Source organism: Corvus hawaiiensis, chromosome 11 (assembly GCF_020740725.1).
Source record: "Corvus hawaiiensis isolate bCorHaw1 chromosome 11, bCorHaw1.pri.cur, whole genome shotgun sequence".
NCBI lineage: Eukaryota > Metazoa > Chordata > Aves > Passeriformes > Corvidae > Corvus > Corvus hawaiiensis.
In genome coordinates this window covers 20,930,202-20,955,102 of record NC_063223.1, presented here as the reverse complement: position 1 = coordinate 20,955,102, position 24,901 = coordinate 20,930,202, and the positions used below count along the sequence as shown (strand labels likewise).

The 24,901-nt window shown below is 41.5% G+C and overlaps 1 protein-coding gene across 5 annotated transcripts in view; it reads right to left on the bottom strand.

Annotated features, from left to right (window-relative positions):
* The window catches only part of ATP2B2 (ATPase plasma membrane Ca2+ transporting 2), a 387,814-nt gene that overhangs the window by 277,300 nt on the left and 85,613 nt on the right, over window positions 1–24,901 (bottom strand). For all 5 annotated transcript variants that reach the window (XM_048316144.1, XM_048316145.1, XM_048316142.1 and 2 more), the window contains exon 2: window positions 11,602–11,653. The gene's annotated coding sequence lies outside the window, so the exon portion shown is untranslated. The remainder of the gene's footprint in view (window positions 1–11,601; window positions 11,654–24,901) is intronic.

Genomic DNA, 24,901 nt, shown 5'->3' with positions numbered 1-24,901 from the left:
AAAGTTTTAAAATCAGCCATGAAACATAAAAATTGGAAGTATCTTTCCATAAAAGTTAACTCATCTGAAAATAATTATTGTATTTTAAACTATCCTGTGATGTGTGTCAAATCAGACAAGAAGTTGAGGCCAAAGCTGGGGTGGAAAATTAAAAAAAAACCAAAAAAAGGTGAGACCATTCTGCAAACTTTTATATTTTAGAAATAGACCAAGTCCAGAGACAGTTATATTTTTTTAATTTCTTCTTATCATTTATCTTCCTTATCCTCTCTCCATATTTTTGCTACCTGGTTTTTCACGTGGTTCTTCAAACAGCCCAACAAAGCAAATGCAGCAGGGTCATTGTGCCATTTTGAGGTGAAATTTGCTAACTTCAGTAAAACCAGTACTAAATGCTATTTTCTGCCTGCAGATAAGCCATTTTCTTCTCCAAATTCTTTAACACTCCAAAGTTAGTGCATCACAAGAGAGCCATGCCTGGTTTCTCTTGTGGGGAGGTTGTATCACCACAGGGTTCAGCCACCCTCTGGGGTTCACCCCACGAGCACTTGAGCATGGACCTCTCACAGTAACAGAGACTCAGGAGGAAACAAACCCCACTCAGAGCTCCTCTTTCTGTTTGGAATCGTGGAATGGTTTGGGTTGGAAGGAACTTAGAGCCATCCAGTGCCACCCCTGCCATAGCCAGGGACACCTGCCTCTATCCCAGGCTGCTCCACACCCCATCCAACCTGGCCTTGGACACTGCCAGGGATGCAGGGGCAGCCACAGCTTCTCTGGGCACCCTGTGCCAGGGCCTCATAGGGAAGAATTTCTTCCTAATATCTAACCTAAATTTCCCCTCGTTCAATTTGTACCCACTACTCCCTGTCCTGTGACTCCAGTTCCTGACAAAGAGTCCCTCTCCGGTTCCCTGTAGCCCCTTCAGACCCTGCAAGGTGCTGTGAGATGTCCACACAACCTTCTCTGCTCCAGGCTGAACAGCCCCAACTCTCCCAGCCTGTCTCTTTAGGGAAGGTGCTCCAGTTCCCTTACCAACATCGTGGCCTCCCCTGGACTTGCTCCAGCAGGTCTTATGTTGGAGGCACTACTTGAAGACAATTCCAGAACCTGGCAAACCATGGAGTGTGGAAATCCAGACACTGGGTTTGTTTTTAAACTTGAGGGGGGAAGAAAACATACTTCTGTTAGCCAACAATTTTGGCACTGTGTTACCATTGCTTTCCTCCAATAAAACCGGTTCCAAGAGCCTCCTAAGGAAGTGTCGTGGCTTGACCACAGGACCACAGGAGAACTGCCCCAGGAAGTCCCAGACTACCACCTCTGGGCTCAGCTGTGTCACAGAAACACTCAGCATTGCACTCTTTCAGCAAGGTGGGATCTCTCCACCAGGGCAAGGGCATTTCCCTCTGCCTAATGAAGTTCAAGCCAAATTACGACCAAAGCTCACAGTGAGATCGCTGATGTCACGGCAAAGCAACAATCAAAATAAAATGAAATTGTAGTGACAGCAGCACGCAGGAAACAGTTTCTCACAGTCATTTACTTCTCCCATCACTGTGTGGCCCTGACTATATTCCTTCTTTGCATGGGTGCCATGGGAAGCAGATTGTTACACATTTTTAACCCCAAACTCACCAAGTCAAAAAACAGGCTCTTAATTAAGAAAAAAGCAGGGAAAATAGACTTTAATTAAAAAACAGGTTACGTGAATACAAAATGCAGAGGGCATGTTTAAAAATTGGCCCAAGAGCAAAAGCAGGAATAATGAGTTAAATTATAAAAGCAATTATTAAAATGTCTGTTATGAATATCTGAAAACAAAAACCTTGAAAATGCACTGTTTCAGAGAAAATTCTGCAGTGCCAGGAAGAGATTCCCAGTGCAACTTGAAGTTTTTTCTTAAATTCAGCAGTTCACTAACAAATCACCATTAAAGCCTTGATGATCCCCAGGGCATCCTAAAAGCACTTTTGCAGCATTAGTAATAGGCCATTTAATTCCCCCACTTTATTTCTAATCTCTAATTAGGTTTTAATTCATGATATATCTTATCCTCTCATTGTGATAGCCCATATTCTTAAGGAAATGGGAATTTATCTTTCTAAGCTAAAAGTTTTTACAGTCAGGATTGCTGGATCATGGTGTTCCTTCTGCTTGTTTGCCATCTCCCTCAAACTATCCGAAAATAAATCCAAGCGTTTATTATTGAGATATTCTACTTTTCCCTTATCTGCTTATGCTTCTCAGCTGGCATTTTGGAAATGCAAGAACTGGGGACATTCCATGTATTGCTACCTCAAACTGTATTAAAAAGTTCTCTATACCAGGAGCCTTGTCTTAAAATAATCTTTAAGTGCTTCACCATGGAACACTGAATAAACACCTGGTCCCACTGCATGTCACTGAGACAAGGGATGGTGCCAGGGGCTCATTGTCCTGCTTGGACTTCTCCTATGGATAGCTCCACTACTTGACCCTCTAAAAGTTTCTACAGGACAGCTTCTTCTATTGTCAAGCTAAAAAAAAACCAAAAAAACCAACCCAACAAACCAAAAATCCCATCCCCAAATCAGCTGCTTTTCCTTGTGATTCTTATTCCATTTTCTCCTGCCCCAGGTAGAAGGTTACCAGTGTGGTACATCTAACTCCAAGATTTCTTTGTGATCTTAGAATAGAACAAGAACTGGAATTAGGGTAGAGCAAGAAGTGGAGTAGAACAGAGTAAGGGAAGAATTGGGGTGAACTGGAGTTAGAGCAGAGCAGAACTGGAGCAGAACCCAATTCCTGCCCCTGCAATGCAGCACACCCAAGCTCTCCCTCGGTAACTCCAGCAGCAGCAGGAATCTGCTGAGGGTGACAGTGATCAGCTGCACCTCGGGAACAGCTCCTGCACCCACCCATTCTGTCATGGGAGAAACGTTCCAGGACCCTCCCAAGTGCCTGTTCTGGGGACAGCAGCAAGACTGGGAAATGTTATTGCTCTGTTTCTTTGTCAGTTGGAAGCCTGAGTTCATACCTGATGCCCAGCAGATTTTCCTGTCATGGCTCAGCTTAATTTGCTTGGTTCTAAGTATCAGCAAAAGATAGAGTTGAGCAAAAGGAAAAAAAAAATTGGAGAGTTTGTCTCCCTGACATACAGCAGAGGCTGGGTGGGGCTGCCAGGTGACCCCACACTCGGATACTCGTCCGAGGCTGGAAAGCACTGCTGCACTGCAGGGTTTGCATTTCCAGCCCTACCAAACCTTCACAGCAACACAAGCATCCAAAATCAATCCCAGTTCCCTCCATTTATGTTTTCTGAGCAAGCAGCACACACAGATCATGCTAAGAAAGAGGTTGGTTTTCTTTAGCGTGCTGATCTCATTATAAGCAAATACGACGGCAATCTGATTTTATCGGCCACAAAACAAAGAGCGTGCTCGAGTTTTAACATCCAGCCAAAACCTCTTCTGCTTACAATTTGAGTTTAAACTTATACAGTATGCTCATTACCATAAACAATCTGCAAAATGGCCAGAAAACAAACTCCCCCCTTGTAATCTGCCATCAAAAAACCCCAAAGAAATAAGCATTGGCATCCCAGCTTTGCTTTCAAGGCTTTGGAAAGACCAGCTGAGAAGTTTTCCTTCCAAATAAACTGAAGGTTTTAAACAAACCAAAGAATGCTTCCAGATGTTTTTTCTTTCAAGCATACCTTAATAAATGACCCCAAATAAAGAAAGCTTCAAGGTAGATAAATAGTGTCTTGAAGGATAAAGAATTAGGAAAGAGCTCTAAGTATTATAAAATGATACTCATGTTTCATCCCAATTGATTTTGTCCACCTAATCAGTAAAATCAACATCAACAACCTGCCTTTCTTCTTTGTGAAAGGGAACAAAATATTATTTTAAAATATGAGATAATTTCAATTTAATAAATACTACATGTGCATATAATGGGATTTCCATGAAAAATTCAAAATCATTGCTCTTCATCATTAAATTCAAGTTAATCAGCATATTCTGCTGCAGATTCAATTAAAAACCAATATTCTAAATTTATTACTCAGTTGTAAATATCAATTCAGTTTCCAAGCAAAACAATATGAATCTGCAGTAAACAGCTCAATCATTCTGGAAGTTGTCTATGCACCAACACCAACAGAGAAAATAAATAAGAGAAAAGCCACAACATCAGCTTTTCCAAAATCCAGGACATGTGCTACAACATCTCATACCTCAACAAACCGAGAGAACTGCAAAAAGTGGTGATAACCAACAGGAACAAAGACTGCTATTTGGTTATCAAATGTTATAAATTAATGTTTTTAAAAGATGTTCATTTTGAATGCCATATGGGAGATGGGAAGGGTCTGTCAGAACATAGTCCTGATGGAAATCTCCTAATCAAGCTTGACAGATAACCAAATCAACAGATTGACAGCCAGGAATTGCAGATGCCTCATTTCCTTTGGAAAGCCAGCCTGAAAGGAAGGGCCCACTAATACCAACAACATCCCCTCCAGTGACAGTGACAGCACCCACAAAGCTCAGCACGATGACATTTGATGGGAAACAATGAATCCAGAGAGCACAACCCCTGGAGAACCTGCAGAGATGGATCCAAGAGGAGCACCTGCCTCCCCTCCCTGTGTGACTTCCTAAACTCTGTACAAGTGTCCTGCCTGCTTGGGAGAGGAGTCCCAACAGCTCCTGGGGGAGTTACCTCCCCAGGATAAAGGAAGAAAGCACAAGAATGGGGACAGTGGGGGCATGGAATGAAGACAGGCTGGTGAAACGCATCAGCTTAGTCCTGGCTTTCCTGACCCAAGCCTAGCAGCTGCTCCAAAACTCTGGCCACAGGGAACAGCCAGGTTTGGCCAAGATGGAGAAAGCAGGAGCTGAGGGAAGGCTGGAGAGAGCAGGAGCTGAGGGAACACTGAGCTCCACAGCCTGTGGAGACCCTCAGGACCATCAGGAGCATCGCTTCCAGGTCCAAGGGGTGCCCTAAGTGGTAACAGACTCCACTTTAATGTTTCCCTTCTCCTCTTCCATAAGTTCCTGTTCATTATTTTCATATTTTCTGTTTGGCATCTAGGAACAGGATAATACCAAGTTTGAACTAAATTTCTCCATGACTGTAAAAATATATTTGATTAAACAGATGTCAGCAAAATTTTATGGAGTGAAAATTGAGTAACAGATGGTGAGGTCTGTGGACTTCAAAGAGGCTGTATTTTATTAAATAGGAAATTTGAGGAAAAAAATTATTTTGCTGGAAATATTGATGCAGTGTTTAGGCAAATGTAAAAGCTTTCTTACTTGATAGAAAACAGTAAGTTTAAAAAAAATTTAAGATAGATGTATTCATACTGTGAACCTCAGACCATTAAAAAAGGGGACTTTATTCCACCTATTTTTACTCACTACAGCAGGACATCAAGGTTCTCAAAGAAAATTAATACACTTTATGGGGAAGAAAAAAACCCAACTACCACACCAAAAATAACAATGACCTTGGATTAAGCATCCTGAGCAAAATACATCCTTTGTGTGATGCACAAGCTATTGTGAAAACGAGTTGACAAATACAAGACCATGGGATAATAAACAGTTATACCAAACTTATATTATGAGCATTAAACAAAATTGCAAATAATGGCTTACGTGCGATGGGAAATGAGACAGAAGGGTTATAACTCCTGACTGCCATTAATGCACCACCTCTATTCCAGCTTTACTACTTGGAATGGCAGAAGAATATTGCCACCAGTGGAACGTAGAGAGTCAATGAAATGAAAAGATCATAAATGTAATTAGTATTGCATAATAGGATTTCTCTCCCTATTCCTATGGCTCTCAAGTCTTTTCTTCAAGCTGATATTTTAAACATTTTATTACATCATTGGGAAGAAATTCAAAGGGCAGAAGTAGTTTCAAATTCATGACCAGGCTCCTTCTGCATCAAAGAGAAAGCTACAGTGCCCTGTGGAATAGCAGTCAGTGAGCTGCCTCACACGTCCAGGGGGAAGACTTGGAGAAGTCTGATAGTTCCAGAGCACTTAACCATACTGAGAGCCACCTGATGGCAAGCAAGCCTTGTGTTGGTTCACAGACAGGAGACACCTCTGACTCCCCCACACCGACAGTGTCTGAGCTGACAGAGCCCCCTCTCGCCTGCAAGAGGCACCAGCCCCTGTGGCCAAACCTGCATCAACACAGCCCAGCTCCATCCAGAGAGCTCTGCTCATCTCCTTCCCAAAAACCTGCTGGGAGCTGCCTCTGGCTCTGGTCTGCCCCTCCCACAGCACAGCTCAGGGTCTGGTGCTCCCTTGGATCAGAGCTGTAAGTACTGATGTCACCAGGAGTGAAGCCATCACAAACATTTAACAGATATTTCTGAGCTTGTGTCTCCATTTCTCAGTGACATTTCCTGTCAGGTGTTTAACTGTGCTGTCAGGGTTCCTGATGCCTCAGAGGTGTGGAAGCTGCTCCATCCTCATGCCTGGGAAATGCTGCTTATTTTTCACAGAGTGGTGCAACGAACTGAGCCCCTCCAGACTGCAAATGCAGAAACAGAACTTCCATCTCACCAGTATTTATGGTTTATTAACTATGATCATGTCTTATTTGTGGGTTTAGGCCTTGACACCACCACAAGAAACAGACATTTTCCCACAAAGGCTGTATTTTAAGAGAGAAACAGTCAGCTTATGTTTGACAGAGTGATAAAAGAACCAACAAATTGAAGCCTCCACAAAGCAAAATGCCCTCCTCGAGTCTGCACTTCAGAGTTTTGTACAAGCACAAGCTCTTCAGGAGTAATGCTCAGCTTTACAACTCATCCATCATTCCTCCCTCTCTATTGATCCCCTTATCCGTCACATCCAGGTAGCTTGGACTGGTTCAGAGGCTCCAAATAAACACATGAAACACAGTTCCTGGGTTTAAACCACTACCAGAGTAATTTAGATCATGTTCAGGACAGCCCTCCAGCCTTCCCAAGGAAAAACTGATTGGATTGAAGCACGTTGAAAGCACATATATGTTGCCTGAATTATTTTCACATGCTTTTAGACCTAGAAATTCTGTATTTAAACAAGCAGAAAAAGGAAACATTGGAGGTGGGTGTTAATTACTCCTATCTACAGGCTTTTTAGCAGTTTCCCATATTGCTTAAAACTGAAGTTGTATCTTATTTTCAGTGATTCAAAAATCAAGGCAAGAGACAGAAATTCATCAGAAAAATCAGAGACTACTTTTCCAGAGATATAAAAGAAAATGCAGCTTACACATCTCAGGCATCAGCTTTTAGATATATCCTTTCTCTTCCTAAGGCAAATGTGATGATCAATCTACAAAAAATCCTGAAATAGTTACCCAAAAACCTCCTCTTAATCTTCAGGTTTTCAAGGATTCTGTAGTTTTCAAAAGAACTCTTAAGCACAGGACATTTGGGGGTTTGAAGTATTCAGTGTTAAGGGCATGAAAAATATCACTCAAAATGTTTAAAAGGGATTTCAAAGCTTGACCTAAGTTGATAACCCTGGTTAAGATTTTCATTTCTGGATATTTAAGATAAAATGGCTGAGGACTTACAGAGAGGAGAAACCAGTTTTACAGCAGCATTTTAAGTTGTGATAAGATTCCTAAATATAAATGCCCAAAGTTAATGTGCCAGAATGTTCATTGGGTATTTTTTAAAGGAAGGCAAAAAGAATGATCTTAAACCTATACTTAACCTCTACACAAGAGGCAGTTCAGTATGTAGAGAGATCTGGAGGAAGGTCTTGTTCTCATCAGATCATCTTTCTTCAGCTTTGGAGGAAGAAGTGCTAATTTCCATTCTTCCCCATTTTCTGACGTGCTTTAGGATTCATTGTGGATGTGGGAAAATGAGTTATTTGACCTCTTGAATAGAAGGAGAAGAGAACTGGGAGGGTCATGTCTGGAGAGAGGTCTCTGCTCACTATTCCATGTCAAAGTTCTGGGGCCTCAGGCCAATTTCTCAGGGCCAAATCTGACAGCTACCAGAGAGGTTTACTGTGAAATTAAACAAGGAAAAGTATTCTTGGGATAATCTTATGGAACCTTCTTTTTATTCCTGCATAGAAAGGCCAGAAAAGTCAAACTAAAAATACCAGATCATTTACAAATGGAGCCAGAAAAGCAAAAACTTTCAATCAGTATCAATATGTGTAGCACCACCCAAACTGAATGAACTTAATTAGAAATGAAAAACACCTTGTTAAAGCCACCATTCTAAGGTGCTTTTAAATACCTCCAGGGTAATTGTTACCACACTGCAACCAGAAGTTCCTGAGGAGCTGCCTATTGATCACTTTCACTGATGAGTTACCGTTTAGATAAAATCCCAAGTCCACTGTTGGTACTTTTTTGTTGGTATTTTCACAGAGAATGCTAAACACTTTTTTAAAATTTTATTTACAGGAGGCTGCTCTGTGCCTTGGGAATGCCAGTGGATCCCTGAGTGGTGCCATGTTGCTGCCACTCCCAGAGACACGGAGGTGACAAGGAGACAACGAGGGAAGTGTCTCCCCAAACACGGCCTTGCACTCAATGCCTTCTTTAATGCAAGCCAAAAGCAAACTGCTCCAGATGATAATTAAAAAATAGAAACCAAACAGTTAAGGCCTGTCTGATTAATTGCTCTACTTAGCTAATTTGATAAGCCCTCCATCAGTTTTCCATGCCTCCTTCATTGGCTTGATCTACTTTGCAAATTAATCTAATTATGAACACCTGCAATCCAAAGCCCCAGCTCTGCAGAGGTTCGACAACTCTTATTTATACACAGCATTTCTTAAAAGGTCAATTCTAAGCCCCATCCTGCCACAAGAAGCCTTCCTGGGGTCCAAGGAAGGGACAAAGCAAGGGCAATATGCAGTAGAGGAACCACTCCCTGCCTTACCAATGCTTTATTCCCTCTGTATTCAGCAACATAAACTGCATTCTTCAAGAAAATTCCAATAAAAATTTACAGCAGACAAAAGATGAAGAACGAGTCAAAGTCATCCCAGTCCCCACACCACATTAATCAGATCAGCCATGCACCAGGAGGGGAATGATAATGCCAGCTCCAATTCGGGGTGCCATGGAGCTCTCCAAAGACACCAGGTCTCCACAACCATAGCGCTGTGGGTTTAAACTACATTGGAAGCTGCAACCTGGTAAAACTACTGTGAAAAGTTCAGCATCACCTCGAGTGAATATATGTTAGATAATAAAGGATTAACTGTGTATTTATGATGTAGATGCGTGGCTTACCCTTGATTCCCTTCACACAGGACAGAACTCTTTGCCAAAAGAATCCAAACACAAAACTTGTGCTGCAGTATTTTCAAAAGTATGGACTAGTAACAGATTTTCTTTTTTAAAACCAGTTGTACTGATACTTTTAATTGATCTCTCTGATTGCTACTTCAGCCTCATTTATTATTGTGAATATAAATTAGAAACAAAAGGAAGCCCCAAGCAGTTTTATCTGGCTATAAAGATTTTTTGCCACTAGATTTGCAATTCCTTTTCACAAATTATTTTGTGAGCAGAATTTTTAATACTCTGTTTTAATCATAATTTTCTCCCTCTCAAAATCCTTACAGAAAGATTGAACATCATAAAATGTTCTGTTTCCATCAAAATCAGACAAAGTTATAGTTCAATTCATCTGGGGCTTTGTGCTAGCCTTGATAAAATGTATTTTTGAAAGACAAACAACAACACTGTCAGACTTGCCTGACTCAAAAGCAATTTGCATTAGTAAAATTTAACTGTAAGCCCTTGAGATGACAATGCTTTATTGTATTTGTTGTAAAAAATATTTTAGCTGAGCAATACCAAGCTCGGGGCCTTATGCCCTGTGGCAAGAAAAATTAGGAACCTATGTTTCAGAGAACATCTGCAGAGCTTGCAGGGGGTCCCTGCTAGATGGACCCCAAAATGAAGGACACTCCTATCCTACCTCAAAATATTGATCTAATATTTTAAACCTGAGAATATGAGAAAGTGAAGTTATTAATGGAGCCGGTAACTGTGTCTCTGGGGCTCCCAGATTAATTAAATTCAGAGTCAGTGCTAAGATCCTCACAGCCTTTCCAAACCTCCAGCAAGCACCTGCAGAACTCCTCCAAATATCACCATGTTAGAGAGGAGACTGGGGAAAAGCCACTGGAATGTCAGAAAAGCGTAGAAAAAACACAAAAAATGGAAAAAAATTAAGAAATGTTGGCATTAAAAGACCTGACAGATGTTAAGCTTTTGTTTTTGCATCATCTCTCATTGCAGAGCGCTGAGTAATTAAAAGTGATGTGCAACCGAGCAAGGGCTCGTCCTTGGTCACCATCTCAAAGATGCCCAGAACCCTTCCCCAGGGTCTGCTGGAGACCCTGCAAGCCAAAGGACTCCCCCTGGGAAGTGGGGATGATTATGGAAACGCCAATGGATATCCTAGGATTGAACACTTTCCTTCAGGAAGCTGCAGCATATTTATGACTGTCAGAAATGCCAGGAAGCTCAGCTGAACACAGCTATTGATTACCCTGACAGCTCCACAAGGCCAACTTCCAATGGCTGACTCGACTGAGGTGAACCAGGGAAGAGGATTAAAAATCCCTATCCCCTAAAGCCTTGGCCGCTCCTCTGACATCCCTAATCCCATCAGCGAGGGAAAGCTGTTTATTAACTTCTGCTCTCAGAGGTGGAGGGCATCAAGCAGCTCAAACATCCTGCAGCAGGTAAGGGAGAACTTAGGAGAAAAACAATGAAAATGGGGGAAAAAAAGAAAAAAAAAGAACAGTGGAACCACATGAGGATTCCAGCTATTTCCAGTAAAAAGCATGAGGGAAAATAATCAATTTAACAATATGTATCAGTAAACCCAGAAATACGGAAGGTGTTTGCTACTTAGCCCCTCAAAACAAAAAACAAAAAAAAGCAGAACACAGTAGGAAATCATTTGATAAATGTGAGGCCTAATCCCAAAAGCTGGTTTATTTTCATATCGTAATAAAAGGGGTAATTTACTAATATTTGGAGGAGAAAAGAAAGAGAAGGAAGATGTGCTGCTGAGGAGAAGCACAGGGGCTTCTTTTGCCTATACAAAATGAGTTTATGAAATATATTTAACTGAGTTATTTTAAGAAGTGCCAAAAAGTTGGCAGCCACAGAGAATTCCTTAGCATAGCTAAAGAGCCTGAGCATTTGGAGCCAGGACAAGGAGGGATTCACTGGACCCAGGCTGGGCCTTTTGTGTTGCTGTCTGTAGATCTCCTCATGTGGGGACCTGTCAGGAATTCTGATGCCACTGCATTACTTAAAACTACAAAATTGACCCCATCCTGTCCTGTCTGCAATTTTGACCATGACCACTGAAACTTTAAGGCCATTATCAGATCATTTACAGGCTCTTAAAACTCGGTTTGCACTGGATGTTGTGTAAAACTGGAGATTTGTCCTAATTCAGAAAAAACAAAGACTAAACTCGTGTGCATGTGTTTATGATCATTTCAAATGATTGATTGTTAAAAGGACATAATATCCCCTTGATATAATAACCCCTGGAACGATGATGGGGATGACAGGAGGAAATCAGGCTTACCATGAACATAGTGCACCAGGCGATGAGATCTTTGTGTCACAGCATGCAAGACCTGATAAAAAACAAAGAAAAAACCAGTTTGCATTTCGGAAAATTAAATTATAACTGGATATAGTGAATGCAAAATCAAAGAAAAAGGCAGTTCAATCATTAAAAAGCAGCTGGTTTCCTTTAGATCCAAATGGGCTCGTTGCACAATTAATAAAATTAAGCTCATATCTTCTATGTTACTCCATAATAAATTTATAAAACAGAAAATACTCCATAGAAAATTTTAAAGGGACTCTTAAAAAAATAAAGCCTAACACACCTCCAAAAAATAAACTATAACACACCTTCCAACAGAACTGAAGCATGAAATATTGCCTCATTCTGGAAAAATCAAACTAATAATGCACACAAAAGCTATCATACTTGTTGCCACTTATAATTATTTTGTAGTAGCTTTCAGGTCTACAAGTATTCAACAGAACTGATAACCTCAATTTTTCTCAGAATCAAATACCTTGAAGGGAAAATGTTTACTGAATAAATACTTGCATGAATCAGGGCACATGAAATCAGGGCACTTCCTTTTGGGGACAAAAACAAACGTCTCTTCCAAGAATCACGTCAGGACAAACACACCAGGTATCTTCCTGGTTCACAAATCTAATACCAGGATTAAGTTTTCCACAAAGAATCTACTTCAACCCCTTCTGGAGATGATTTTAAGTCAGCAGAGACAGAATCCTGTGTGCAGCACATTCGTCAAGACACAGCTTGCCAAGCAATCAGCCTGTTAAACACAACCCCTCACGCTGCTCAGGGAATGTCCCCTAAACCAGCAGATTTATGCAGGAACACAGCAGTGCCAGCCCTCCAAGAGCTTCAGGACAGAGAGATTCAACAGCAACTTCTGTTCTGACTCCTCAAAGCACTTTGGAGCATCACATAGGGATGCACAAACAGAATGGACATTGTGCTATTAAGAGCCAAAAAACCAGTTCCTGGATTCTCCAGGTTCTGCTGTGCAACTGCTCAGCCAGAAATTAAAAGGACAACACCACTTCTTTGAGAGCCAAAGCTGAGTTAGGGAGGTGACACATCGTGAATTAAATTGAAATCTGGCCAAAAAAAAAAAAAAAAGAAAAGAAGCCTAACCCACTTGATTGAAGTGCCATGTAAGCACTACAAGTGATAAAAATACCTCTCTCCCATCCCAAGGTAACAGAAGTGCTTGCAGGAGTTCCAAGCCAAACATCTTGTTCCACCACCTGGGCTACCAACATCTCTTTAGCACATTTATTCCAGAGATTCCCCATTGTGGAAGTACATGAAAACAGCTGAACACCAGAGCTCTCAGTCTGAATTGCACCCACAGTGCTGGAGCTGAGCAAAAAAGCAAGTCCATCTTCTCCAGGAGCTGACAATGCAATCCATGCATCGGATACCAATCCCACAAATCGGTGGGCAACTCCAGGAATCAAACTAACAGCAAACAAGGGGACACAGCAGGGGGAAATACCAAAATGCCAGAGCTTTGGAGCACAGCAAGTCACACCATCTCTACCAGAGGGGATGGAAATGGTGCAAAGTCAGTCAAATGAGTGAGAAGGGGACTCCCAGCAGGACTCGATGCAGTCAGGGATGGGAGCACTTGGCTCTGTTCTGACTCAATCCCAGTTCCAGCACCTGCTCTTGGAGGCCTAGGTTGTAAAAACTGTCATTGCCCAGCAGTACAGGTGTGTCCTTAAACCTCCTGCCTCCCTTTGGCCTCAGCAGTAAAGTTCTCCCACTTCTGTGAGACTGATTTTGAGTATAAATTCAGAGGATAACATAAAAGTGCTCAAACACTGGGGTGATAAATTAAAATAAATGTCTCATCAGTATTCTCAATATATTTCTCTGACTCTATAAAGACTCAACATTTTCAGCCTGGGAAGGATAACAAAACCAGAGTCCAGGAGCAATCAATGCTACTTTTAAAATGCATTTTTACTTTTATCAGGGATTATTAAACCTCAGCCAGACCAATATTTATTTACTCTTTCATCTGGTTTTCCCAGAGTTTTAGAAAATTATAGTTGTCAAAGGTACTGCATATTGCTCTAAAATTCCCTGTGAAGGAGTTTGATGTAAGAAAGCCGGTCACTCATGAAAAAAATTAAACTCATACAAAATTTATAGCTAAATAAAAACCTTTGTTCTTCATTCATTTCCCTAAACAGCTTAAACCCTTGCTGGAGCAGAAATTCAGAGTGCCTGCAAATCAGTCATTTGCTGCAGCTGCTTAAAAATATGAAAAACCATAAAGAAATGGATAATCAAAGAATTTGCTGGAAAGAAAAGACAATTATTGATTCTTAAGACTGGTTTTGACAAGGTAAAGGTTTCACCTTCCCCAGCTGAGGATGGAATTATAAGAGGATGAGTTCCGATTTTTCAAATATCCTAAAAACCTGGAAGAGTCACAGAGGTGGCAATGGCAGGCTCTTCATCAAGAAACCCATTTCCTATGAAAATAGATTCTGTTTGGGGTACAAAGGCACAGGGGAAACTTGATTAAGTATTACAAGAAATTCTAAAAGGGGAGGGAAAGAGTAGGATCATTATTCTGTCTGTCAGTAAGCTCTGGGATGCTCAGCTGTTGCCAAACATCCTCAGAACTTTGTATTTTCTTTAAAAACAAATTCACAGACTCTTCTCTTTACATTTGGGGCTGCTGAAGTGGCTTTACAAGGTAAGGCAGAGCAGTTCCAGCCACCTCCAGCCCAGAGCTGCAGCCCTACCAGGGGTTTCCACACAACCAGAACCCATCACCACTTCTTACAAGTGGGACAAGAACAGAGCTACAACGGCTTCAGGTTTAATCTGAGGGTGATTGCTTTATTTTTTTAAACCCTGATGGCCAAGGTCTAGCAAATATTTTATCATCTCTCAAAAACCTCGTGTAATGCTGCAGTTAAACGTTTTAAGTCAATTTTGTGCTGCTGAAATCATCTCGGTTCCCCAGGATTCCGAGGCAATTAGGAGCAGCACTCAGTAGGGTTATTTTTAGCAAGTGCACCTCATTCACACATGTTGCAGTGCTGCTCAGGGATCACTGATCTATATGCATGACTGCAGTGATAAAATCTGGCAACACTCTTTAATAACTGTTTAAACTGTTCTAGGCGTGTTTCGAGCAACGTACAATTATTCCAACACCTAAAAAGAGCTTTTCCACTTGCAGGATTTTCCACTACTCAGTATGTGCACCCTTGCAGTCAGATAGTTAAGATTTTCCATTATTTCTTTTATTTGATTTGCTCCTTTTCAGCCAATGGACTAAGAAGGTGTCCCTGCCCATGGCAGGGGCCTGGAACTGGAGGGTCTTGAAGGTCCCTTCCAACCCAAACTATTCTGTGATTCTGTAGCTCACAAAAGATACCTTAAATGGGATTTGCAAATGGGATGACAGATTGTTATCTTGATGCACAAATTCATGAGGATCAGGCTGAAAAATATGTCATCCATCAACACACTTATGGAAGTATTGAGAATGATCCCCATAAGATCTTTATGATTTTGTTAAATTTTAGTGAGCAAGAGTATTTGGCATGGCACTGAACAAGCCAAAATTAAAACTGTTGATTGGTCAGGTCTAAGTTGTTTGTGCTTTTCAATGTACAACAAATTCCAGTAAAGTGTTCACTGCACAGACCCTGGACTTCTTTCTACTTTCTAAATGTCCTCAAATCCTGCTGCTGTACAGTACCATTTCTTAAGACAAACAAAACAAATTGAATTTATTGAAATTACCATGAATAGAGATTTTGAATCAAGCATAGCACTTTGTTAATATAAAAGGTGGCAGAGCTTTGGGTGAAGCAGGGATAAATAAAAGTCAGCTGTGTGGAGGAAAATTGTCCTGCTGGCCATGTTTCCATCCTGTGCAGTGGGAGAGACATCAAAACCCTGCTCCACTTGGCTGTGGCATCCCAGGACAGAGGTTACTAGTGTCTGAATATGGAATAATGTGGCATTAGCAAAAAGCCCACAATGAACTGTCCATCTGCAATTCAAGCTGGTGGAGAAATGGAATCACAGCACTTGAGAGCCAGAGAGAGGACAATAGGAGAGAACCCACACTGATACTTGGAAAATGCATCACCACAGAAGGAGGAGAAAAAGCTGGTTTTTTTAATTAAATGGTCATTTTGAGGGCTTTGTCTTCCCCTAAACCCCCCTACAACAGTGATACAGACCTCTACTACACCTTCAACTGCTCCCACCTTTCATGAGTGCAGTATTATTCCACGTTTAGCTCACAGTGTGAAATGCATCTCCCTCTCCCTATAATTCCCCAGGATCTCAGTTTCTGTAATTACACCATTACAAAACAAACCTGACAGCCAACGTGTCAGCTCTGTTTGTCAGGCAGGCAGGCAGCAAAGCCTCTCTGTGGCTGTGCCACATCCACTGTCAGCTCTCATCGGGCGGCGAGCTGAAAATCAGCAAGTGATGGCTTCCCTTGTTCTACTAAATGAATCAAAGATGTTCTTCTAAAGAGGTTCTTCTGGCTCTCAGTCATGTCCTCACTGGAAATGGGAGCTACAAACACTGCCCCACAGTGCTCAGGTTTTGAAACATGCAAACCTGGTGCTTCTTTTATCAAAATTATTGACGTTAAAACAAAAGTGACATCCCAGGAACCTTGAGATACTCTTGGAGCGAGCAAGGGGTTGTGGGCACCAAACAGAAAACACAGCTTTTCTGCTTGGTCATGAAAGTTCTAGACAGGTATTTAAAATCATCCCATTTGCTCTGTTTGCAGACCTGAGGTGACTGATGCCCTCCCTTCACCAACAACCTGAGCTGCTGGGAATGAGAGAACAGCAGAGCTGATGACAAAAGTGTTCCTGTGCAATGTCCCAGCACAGCTGGCAGTGCCTCAGTGTCACACAGGAGTCCTGACTGACACAGCACTATGTGCTGGGGACTCCTCGGGGGAGGTTTGGTCAATGAAAGTGTTACTTTGATGGAGGAAAGGGGCAAAAAGAGGTTTGGGACTGAGTTTTGGCTTGGGGTTTTCTCTTGGGTGGGGTTTTCCCCTCTTTCCGTATTTCTTTACCTTGTCTTTATTTTAGAGGTGCAGAGTTTGAATGATAAAAAAAGGCATTCACCACCTAAGAAACTTCACTGCCTTCAATCCTCAAGCAGTTCAGACAATGGCTATTCTGTACGTTAATTTAACATAAAATGCATCAATGAGCAACTCTACCCAAATTGTACAACAGATCCAGATGAACTTGGTGTTCCAATTCCTTTAGGTACAGTGTGATTCAGATGCTGATCTGCACTGTCTTTGGTATGGTTAGTGGCTTAAGACGTGCTGGTTTGTCTATTTTATCCAAAGGCCATCTATTATAGATTTAAAACAGGAAAAAAAAAAAACCAACATGTAAGGGTCTTTCAGACAATAAACATTTTGTTCCCTGGAGGTATTCAGCTTTAAAATAAATAATGAAACAGGGATTTAAGATTTTAAGTGCTGGAATCAACGTTGTGCATTTCAAAAGACTCTGGGTGATGCCCAACCTTCACTTGCCTGCACTCTGCTCATATCCCAGGGGACTGGACTTTTGTTCTTCTGAAATTGTTTTGGTTATAAGAAAATGCAGTAGCTCAAAAAGCACAGTAATATCTTTCCCTCAGTCATATTAGACATATATTTTCTAAATATTCCCTTTTATTGCTAACAAATGGGGCTGGATTTGTAGCAGAACTTGAATATCAAAGAATATGATACAATTATGACCCTGCTTATCTGCAAACTCCTTTGCAATTTATATTTCCCAGCACTTCATAAACTACAGTTATTACCAATTCCTTTAATAATTTGGCTTTCTGATTCTAGGAGATTATCTGGACTAGAAGAATCCTCAGATAATAACAACTATGTGATGTTACAGAGCTTTACAGCTATATTCAATTTAGATATGTGAATGTTTTCTCCCAGAGATCAGTTCAGTGATCCAATAACACTTTTGGACAGCTTAGGGCTGTGCAATAAACACCCCATAAAAACCACTTCAAAACCAAGTCAGATTCAACTCTTTTAAAAATCTGAAAAAACGTAAATCATGTTGGAAAAACAGGGGGGGTTATTAGGAAAAACCACATATTTTCCTATATCTGAAAGCACGAGTCAAGAACTAAAAAACACTGCTTTTCTGGCATTCCCAGGGAGCGATCCCTCATTCCTGTCCCTGCAGCAGATGGGAGATCTATCCTGCAGAGTCCCAGGAAATGGGATTGCTGTGGCCTGCTTTAGGGAATGGCAGTGCCTCCAAGCCTCCAGCACCATGGCAGAGGCTCCCTGTGGGGGATGAGCAAAACCACAAAGTAAAGGACCTGATCAAGGCAAAAATACAAGTTGCTCACTTGTCCCAGTAAATGACAGGTTTAATGAGCAGAGCCACCAACAGGTATTTGCTTTTAGGCAGCATTTTGAAATAAAACTGGCTCTGGGAAGGTGGAGTCCATCATTCTCCCTCAGTGGTCTTAAACTCACCAGCCAGGAACAGTTCCATTATCCTAACCCTGTGGAAAAGCTGTTTCATCTCATTTATAATCCTTCAACATCTTCCCACAAAGCAGAGGGACCATGCCAGCGTCCAAATACTCTTTCCACTGTAGCCATTATGAAATATAAAATATTCCTCCCAACTTCCTTCCTGTACCACTTGCCTCTGGTACTGATGAGCTTTAATTCCTCAACTGTCTAATGAACCTGGCCCCATTCTCTCCCTAATGTATGCAAATGTACTACAAGAATTTTCAAAGCACTGAACAAAACTTGATATCAATTTCTAATTAGAAATCTCTGCAGCAGCTCTGGAAATCTCACCCTCCTCTCTGTGATTTTGTTAATAGAAAAAAAAAATCCACCTAAGTGGTCATGAAAATGTGCATTGTATGAATGTATTTTTTTAATTTATTCATGAAGAAATATTTTTAAAGGCTGCTCGGTGACAGAGGATTTAACACAGTGTTATGCAATAACTGGTTCAACAGCTTCCCCCACCATGTACTTTTCTCTGCATGTAAATTTTTTGAAGTTATTTCTAAGGCAATAACTCCATATCAAAAGTTTAATTTCAGAGTGTGACAGATGACAAATATCTACTCCGTATTTAAGTGCTCCCCCCACAGTGCTATTCTAGTCTGTGCAGAATATAAATGACCGACTGAAGGCAAAAGAAAAAAAAAGCCAAAAGCATTTTTCAAGGTTTTTCATTAAAATCCACATTTAAGAGAAAATTAATGAGGGGGAAAGAAGTTCCCCTCCCTGAATGATGCTGATCAAAGTACATTTCTCCAGAAGCTTCAAAGATTTGCTGAGCAATGCATCACTCCTGTCCCCTCCCAAGGAAAAAACAAAATATGTATTGAAAATTTGGTTAGCTACAATTTACTGTAAATGCATTTATGACACTGCAACAAAGGAATGCTGCTGTGTACACAGGAAGGAAAATTCCTGCAACATTCTTCTAGTGAAAAGGACTGCACTGAGTTTAACACTACAGTTCAGTGTGTGCTTAGGTGCTGAACTTGGCCATTATCTCAGAAGCTTGCAGTACTGCAAGGCTTTGTGTAAGAAAGATGAATCAGCCTTAAATTAACCCCCCTGTGTAGTGAGGCTGTTAACCTTTTCAGTAATGCAGAGAAAGAGGTTTCAACTCTTGCTCTGCTCGCTGTTCCAGCACAGGTTCACACAGCCACCCACCATTCCGACTGCATGGGCCATGCCATGAGGAACTTGGGGTTGTGCTGTTGCTTTTTCAGGTATTAAAGAACAACAGGATTTTCCTTTTTGTGCTTGTTTCTGCTCTTTCATCACCAGGAACATTCTCAGGTGATGCACACAAGAAAATAACTTCATTCAAGAGAAAATCTCCCTCACCCACCAGAGAAAACTGTGTGTTCCCTTTGAGTCAAGCCCAAAAAGAAAAAGGGCTCTGGTTCTGTTCCCATCTCATTTTACTGGGTAGCAGAGCATGCATCCTGCAGTGGAAAGGTCACATCCATGGGCAGGGCCTGCCAAGGGCTGACCTGCAGCTCAGCTAAAAACCCTCTCACAGGAAAAAGCTATAAAACACAAATTACAGCAGTTTGCCAGGCAGGCGGATCCCAAGCACAACCATGAGCATCTCACTGGGAATTCAGAGAATGAGCAGCATCCCCAGCATTTCCCAGAAGGCTTTAATGCTCTTCCTTTGCATTTTATTCATATCCCTGCCTTGAAGGATGAGTACAAGTGCACCCCAACATCCTGGATTTGGGAGAGGGTTTAACACCTCCCTGCTCACACAGCTGTGGTCAAACTGCTTTTCTGATGAAGTTCTACCTGCAAATTCATTCATTTCTCTATTAAGGTCTTCCAAAGCACCAGCAGAGCGTGGTGACAGCACTTCCAGGCAAGGTGATTTGTGCAAAGATGCTTTTCCCAAACTAACTTCAATGTAATTGTGATAGCTGGTTTTTCCATCCCTTATAGTAACCATACACAGTAATAATTCATTGCAAATTTTTATCAATTACAAATGCTACAACTTGAACTACTGCAAGGTATCTTGCTAGTATAGTCCAGTCAGTTACACACGTTAAAAAAAAGGTTAATTTAAATTTTCTTTGATTAACTAGCATACTGAAATTATTCCCATAGCACATCCAGAAGTGGTTCAAGGTGAATTCTTTTTATTCAAAAGCAACCAGGACATTTTATCAACTCAAATATAATAAATTACTGAAAAAGAAATACAATGAACAGTGAAAAAAATTCCTTGTGGTTGACAGGTAACTCCATTCCTAAACAGATCCTTTTACCTTCAGTGGATGGACCTATGAAAAAATGCTTACAGGAGCTGTTTGGAAGAATACTGGTTTGTTTCTGAGATTTTAAGTCACGTCAAATTATTCCCTGCAAGATTGTCGTAGAAGAATTCCCTGGAGCACACCACCAAACCCTCTCTTTAGAAACCAGGTATTAGAACCTCTCTAAAGGCAAAGCAGGGCTCTTTCAGCACAGTGTGAAGGAGAAGTATTTTAAACCATTTCTTAGCTCTGAAGCCTTCTCCTGCACAGCTTTCCCCCACACCATTGTCACAAAAAGGCAACGCTGACAGCTCTTCAGGCTCCAGCAGGAAGCCACCCACACACAGATCCAGAAAAACTCTGCCTGGATAAACTGGGTTCTCCTGGCCAGGCCCTGCTGTGACGTCTCCGCTCTTCCCATGGCAGTGGCACTGTCAGGATCTCCCTCTGGGGACCCAGCAGCTGCCACAGACAGCTCTTGGCAGCCCTGGAGCTGCTCCCAGCCCACTGAGCCCCAGGATGCAGGAGCAGGGCGGCTGCAGCACCTTCCATCCTGCTCCAGCTCCTCCCTGGCTGCCCTCAAAACACATTCTGCTCTCTGGAGGTGTTCCCCACGTGTTCCGGGAGCCAAAAGTAGGACAAGTGTGCTGCTTTCCCTCTGAGGGGGGACATTAGATGGGGGGTTGCTACATTGCAAAAGGAGAGAAAAATGGGAACAAACCTTATTCCTCAGAGTAGTAGCACAAAAAATGATTCTGCTACCTTAGTTTCCCACTAATCACCTTTCTCACCATACCTATCAGTCACCACTATTTTCCCAACCATTAGAACATATTTCAGCTTAAATTTCCTCTGACAAGGGGTTTTTACCTCTCTAAAATATCTCAGTTAAAAAAAAAAAAAAAAAGCTCCCTTGTTATGGATTAGAGATTCTTGGTTTTACTGACTGTCTGTGCAGAGGAAACAACACTAGTTTTCCTTACTATGGATTAGAGTCTTTGGGGTTTACTGACTGTCTTTTCTGTGCAGGGGAACTCCAGTTTAGGGTACAGAGCACCATAAACCATTGTTCAAGATAATTTCCAAGCACATGAACAAGCCCTTGAGGAAACACAAGCATCACATTTTCCTGTTTTAAATGTCCTAACTCTGTAATATATTTGTCTTCTTGTTCTGATAAAGCATGCATGTTGACAAGAGAAGAATGGGAGAGGGATCCAAGAGAATAAAACCCCTGCCATCATCTACAGCAAATGTAACATGATTTCTGTTGTACCAGAGATTAGACATATTAAATGCAAATACATGCAAAAATGCTATTCATAAAGTGATTTGGAGGCCTTCAATAACCTTTTTTGGTAAAATGTGTCATTCACAGAATAAATGCAGATATATCACATTGTGAGATGTGATATAATGAATTGTAAATGACATATTACGTTTTTGAGGCATTTTTGGCCCTCATTTGAGGCCATCAACATCCAGATCCTCAGAAGCCTCAGCATTCACAGAATCTTACAAGGGCTTGCACAGGGTGCTCAGAGAAATTTATCATCTCAGTGATGATTATATGATTAAAATGCTTTAAGATTACTGCAAATTCCCCTTGATGCCAAATATTTAACTTTACACAACAAGCACCCACATGCCAAATTAAAGAAGCTGGAAAGCAACGTAAAACATCATTATTAGTCTTCACAACATGGAGAAATGAGACAACAAATACAAGCTGGCAAAACATCAAAACTATTTTTCAGCAACTGCAGCAAAGGTAGAAATGTATCAGGCTTGCAGCAAGTAAGATAAACTGGAACCAAGAGTTGTCACCAAAACTCAGCCTAGGGCCCCTGCAGACAGCTTATGTAGGTATGACTGGGCATTGCCCATTATTTATAAGTAATGGCATCATTATTATCCCAGGTTTCCCCATATGGATCCCTCCAGACAACAATTCAAGGCCTCTCCCCACTGCTGTCACCATTCCTTCAGTTAATGAGCCATGAGCAAAGCTCCACTCACAGGTACCTCTAATCCCTGTGATGTGCAACATAAGCAAGGTTTGGTTTTGTTTTGCAGTCTGGCTTGATTTACTGCCTGAACTGAAGATGACTCCTCAGACACCTCCAGTACTCCTAGAAAAGCCATTTCTTCAACCTCTAATAGGGCTACAAAGAGACCCCAAAGAGCTGCTTTTCCAGGCATTTGTAACACCTCTGCAAGCTGCAGCTGAAAAGCAATGCACAGCCTTTCTTCACTTCCACCAAAAGTCATTTACTTTTCTGTAACTCCATTATCATTTCCACTGGTAACTGGGAAACATCTCTATGCATCATCTTTAGTCGGGACCAGTTTCACAAAATAAAGTTGCCCAAGAGCAGGATGCTGCTGGTGGATTCTGCTTCCACAGCCAGGCCAAACAGCAGCGTTCAACAGCCATGATCTGCCCTCAGACAATAAATTCAGATCAGCAGCAGGGTGGAATCGTAGAATGTTTTGGCTTGGAAGGGACCTTAAAGATCACCAAGTGCCCTCAAGTTCCACCTCCTGCCATGGGCAGGGACACCTTCCTCTATTCCAGGGTGCTCCAAGCCCCATCCAGCCTGGCCTTGGACACTGCCAGGGATCCAGGGGCAGCCACAGCTGCTCTGGGCACCCTGTGCCAGGGCCTCCCCATCTCACAGGGAACAATTCCTTCCCAATATCCCACCTAACCCCACCCTCTGGCAGTGGGAAGCCATTCTCCCTTATCCTGTCACTCCAGGCCCCATCCTTCTTGGCTCCTTCAGGTACTGAAGGACACAGTTAGGTCTCCTGACAGCTTCTCTGTTTGGTTTTGGGGTATAACTTTAAAAAAAAAAAACCTAAACCACAATCAGAAAAGCACAAAACTGCTCCAGTTGTTTAAGAGAAAACCATAAGTACAAATTGCCATGGTGAAAAGCAACAAAATTTGTAATATTTTCAATCTTAGCAGACTTTCATAATTACATGTTTCCTTAGCAGTAAATCTTACTCCCAAACAGTACCTCCTATATTATGTTAAGTGCCAAGGGCTCCAAGGAACACATTCCCACAAATATTTCTCATATGAATAGCACATTATATTTACTACTTGATACATTTATAGTGGCACACTAAATATACACTTACGAAAAAGGCTGGATTTATTTCCAGCATATAAAAGGCTGTAAAGTTTTCCATCCATAGGGGACCAAGCTAATCATGGTCCATTCAGCCATTGGACTCAAAACATTTCTGTCAGACAGTTTGATTATTTCCCACTGAGGACACATGGCCCTTGTCTCCAGATAAATCTCCGACATCAGTTTAAGGAGTAAAAGGGTTAACAAGGGCCCAGGTATTCTGATATAAAGGCATATTTCTTCACCAGTCCTATTTCCACAGGCCAAAAGAACATATCAAATCTCCCATCAGAGTCATACATAAGAATGCTCCACATTTCAAAGCAAGGATGCATTAACTTTACTTAAAATTTCTCCACTGCCATTTTAGGTGCTTACATATCTAGCCTAATAGTGGACATTTTGTCTTGCTACACTCCACTCTCACTTCTTACTCTCACTGCTTGAGACTGAGCTTCACTAAAACACAGACAAAATGGCTAATTTTTGGATGAGCAGGGAAGAAGGTGATTGTTTGGAGTTTTTAAGTAAGTCCATTTTCAACTGTCTCAAAATGACCATTTCAAATTAGTAAGAAGCTTCACAGTAGCCTTGGTCTTCACCTTTTCATTCACTTGCTTTTATTCCCCTTAAACTAGCAAAATAAAAAGCTTTCAGGGATTTCCAAAGTGACCCATACTCATTACTGCCAAATGGAAAATGTGTATTTTATTGTAATATCCTATAACCAGGACCCTGTTACAAAGGAATACTCTGTATGAAGCAGACATTTTCCCTTAGAAGTGAAAGAAGAATTCCTCCTTTTCTTCTTTTTTTTATTTTAAAGAGAACTGCTTCCTTACAGTCCACGTATTTAATTCGTGTAACATAATAATAAATGTTACATCCTCAGCTTCTCTGGAGCATCTGAAGATGCTTTTTATCATTCATTACAATATGTTGTGGTTTTAGAACCAATGTAAATATAATATAGCCAAACCCAACCGCCAGGTTTTCACCCCCAGTGGAACTCAGGAGCAGTGACAGGGGGGCAGGACGCAAAAGCTCTCGCTCGAGTGGCCGCACAGCACAGCTGTGGGGAGCAGCTTCCTCAACACCTGCTGTTTGTGACAGGAGCTGTTCACTGAGAGAGTATAGAAATAAATAGTCTGATTTTTCCAGACATAGAGGCTTGGGATAAGGAGCCAACAGAATTTATAGAATTGTTGGAAAATACTTCCAAGATCACCGAGTCCACCCGTTAATGCGGCACTGCCATGTTCACCACTAACCCTTGTCCCCAAGTGCCACATCCACACACAGCTCCTGAACTCCCA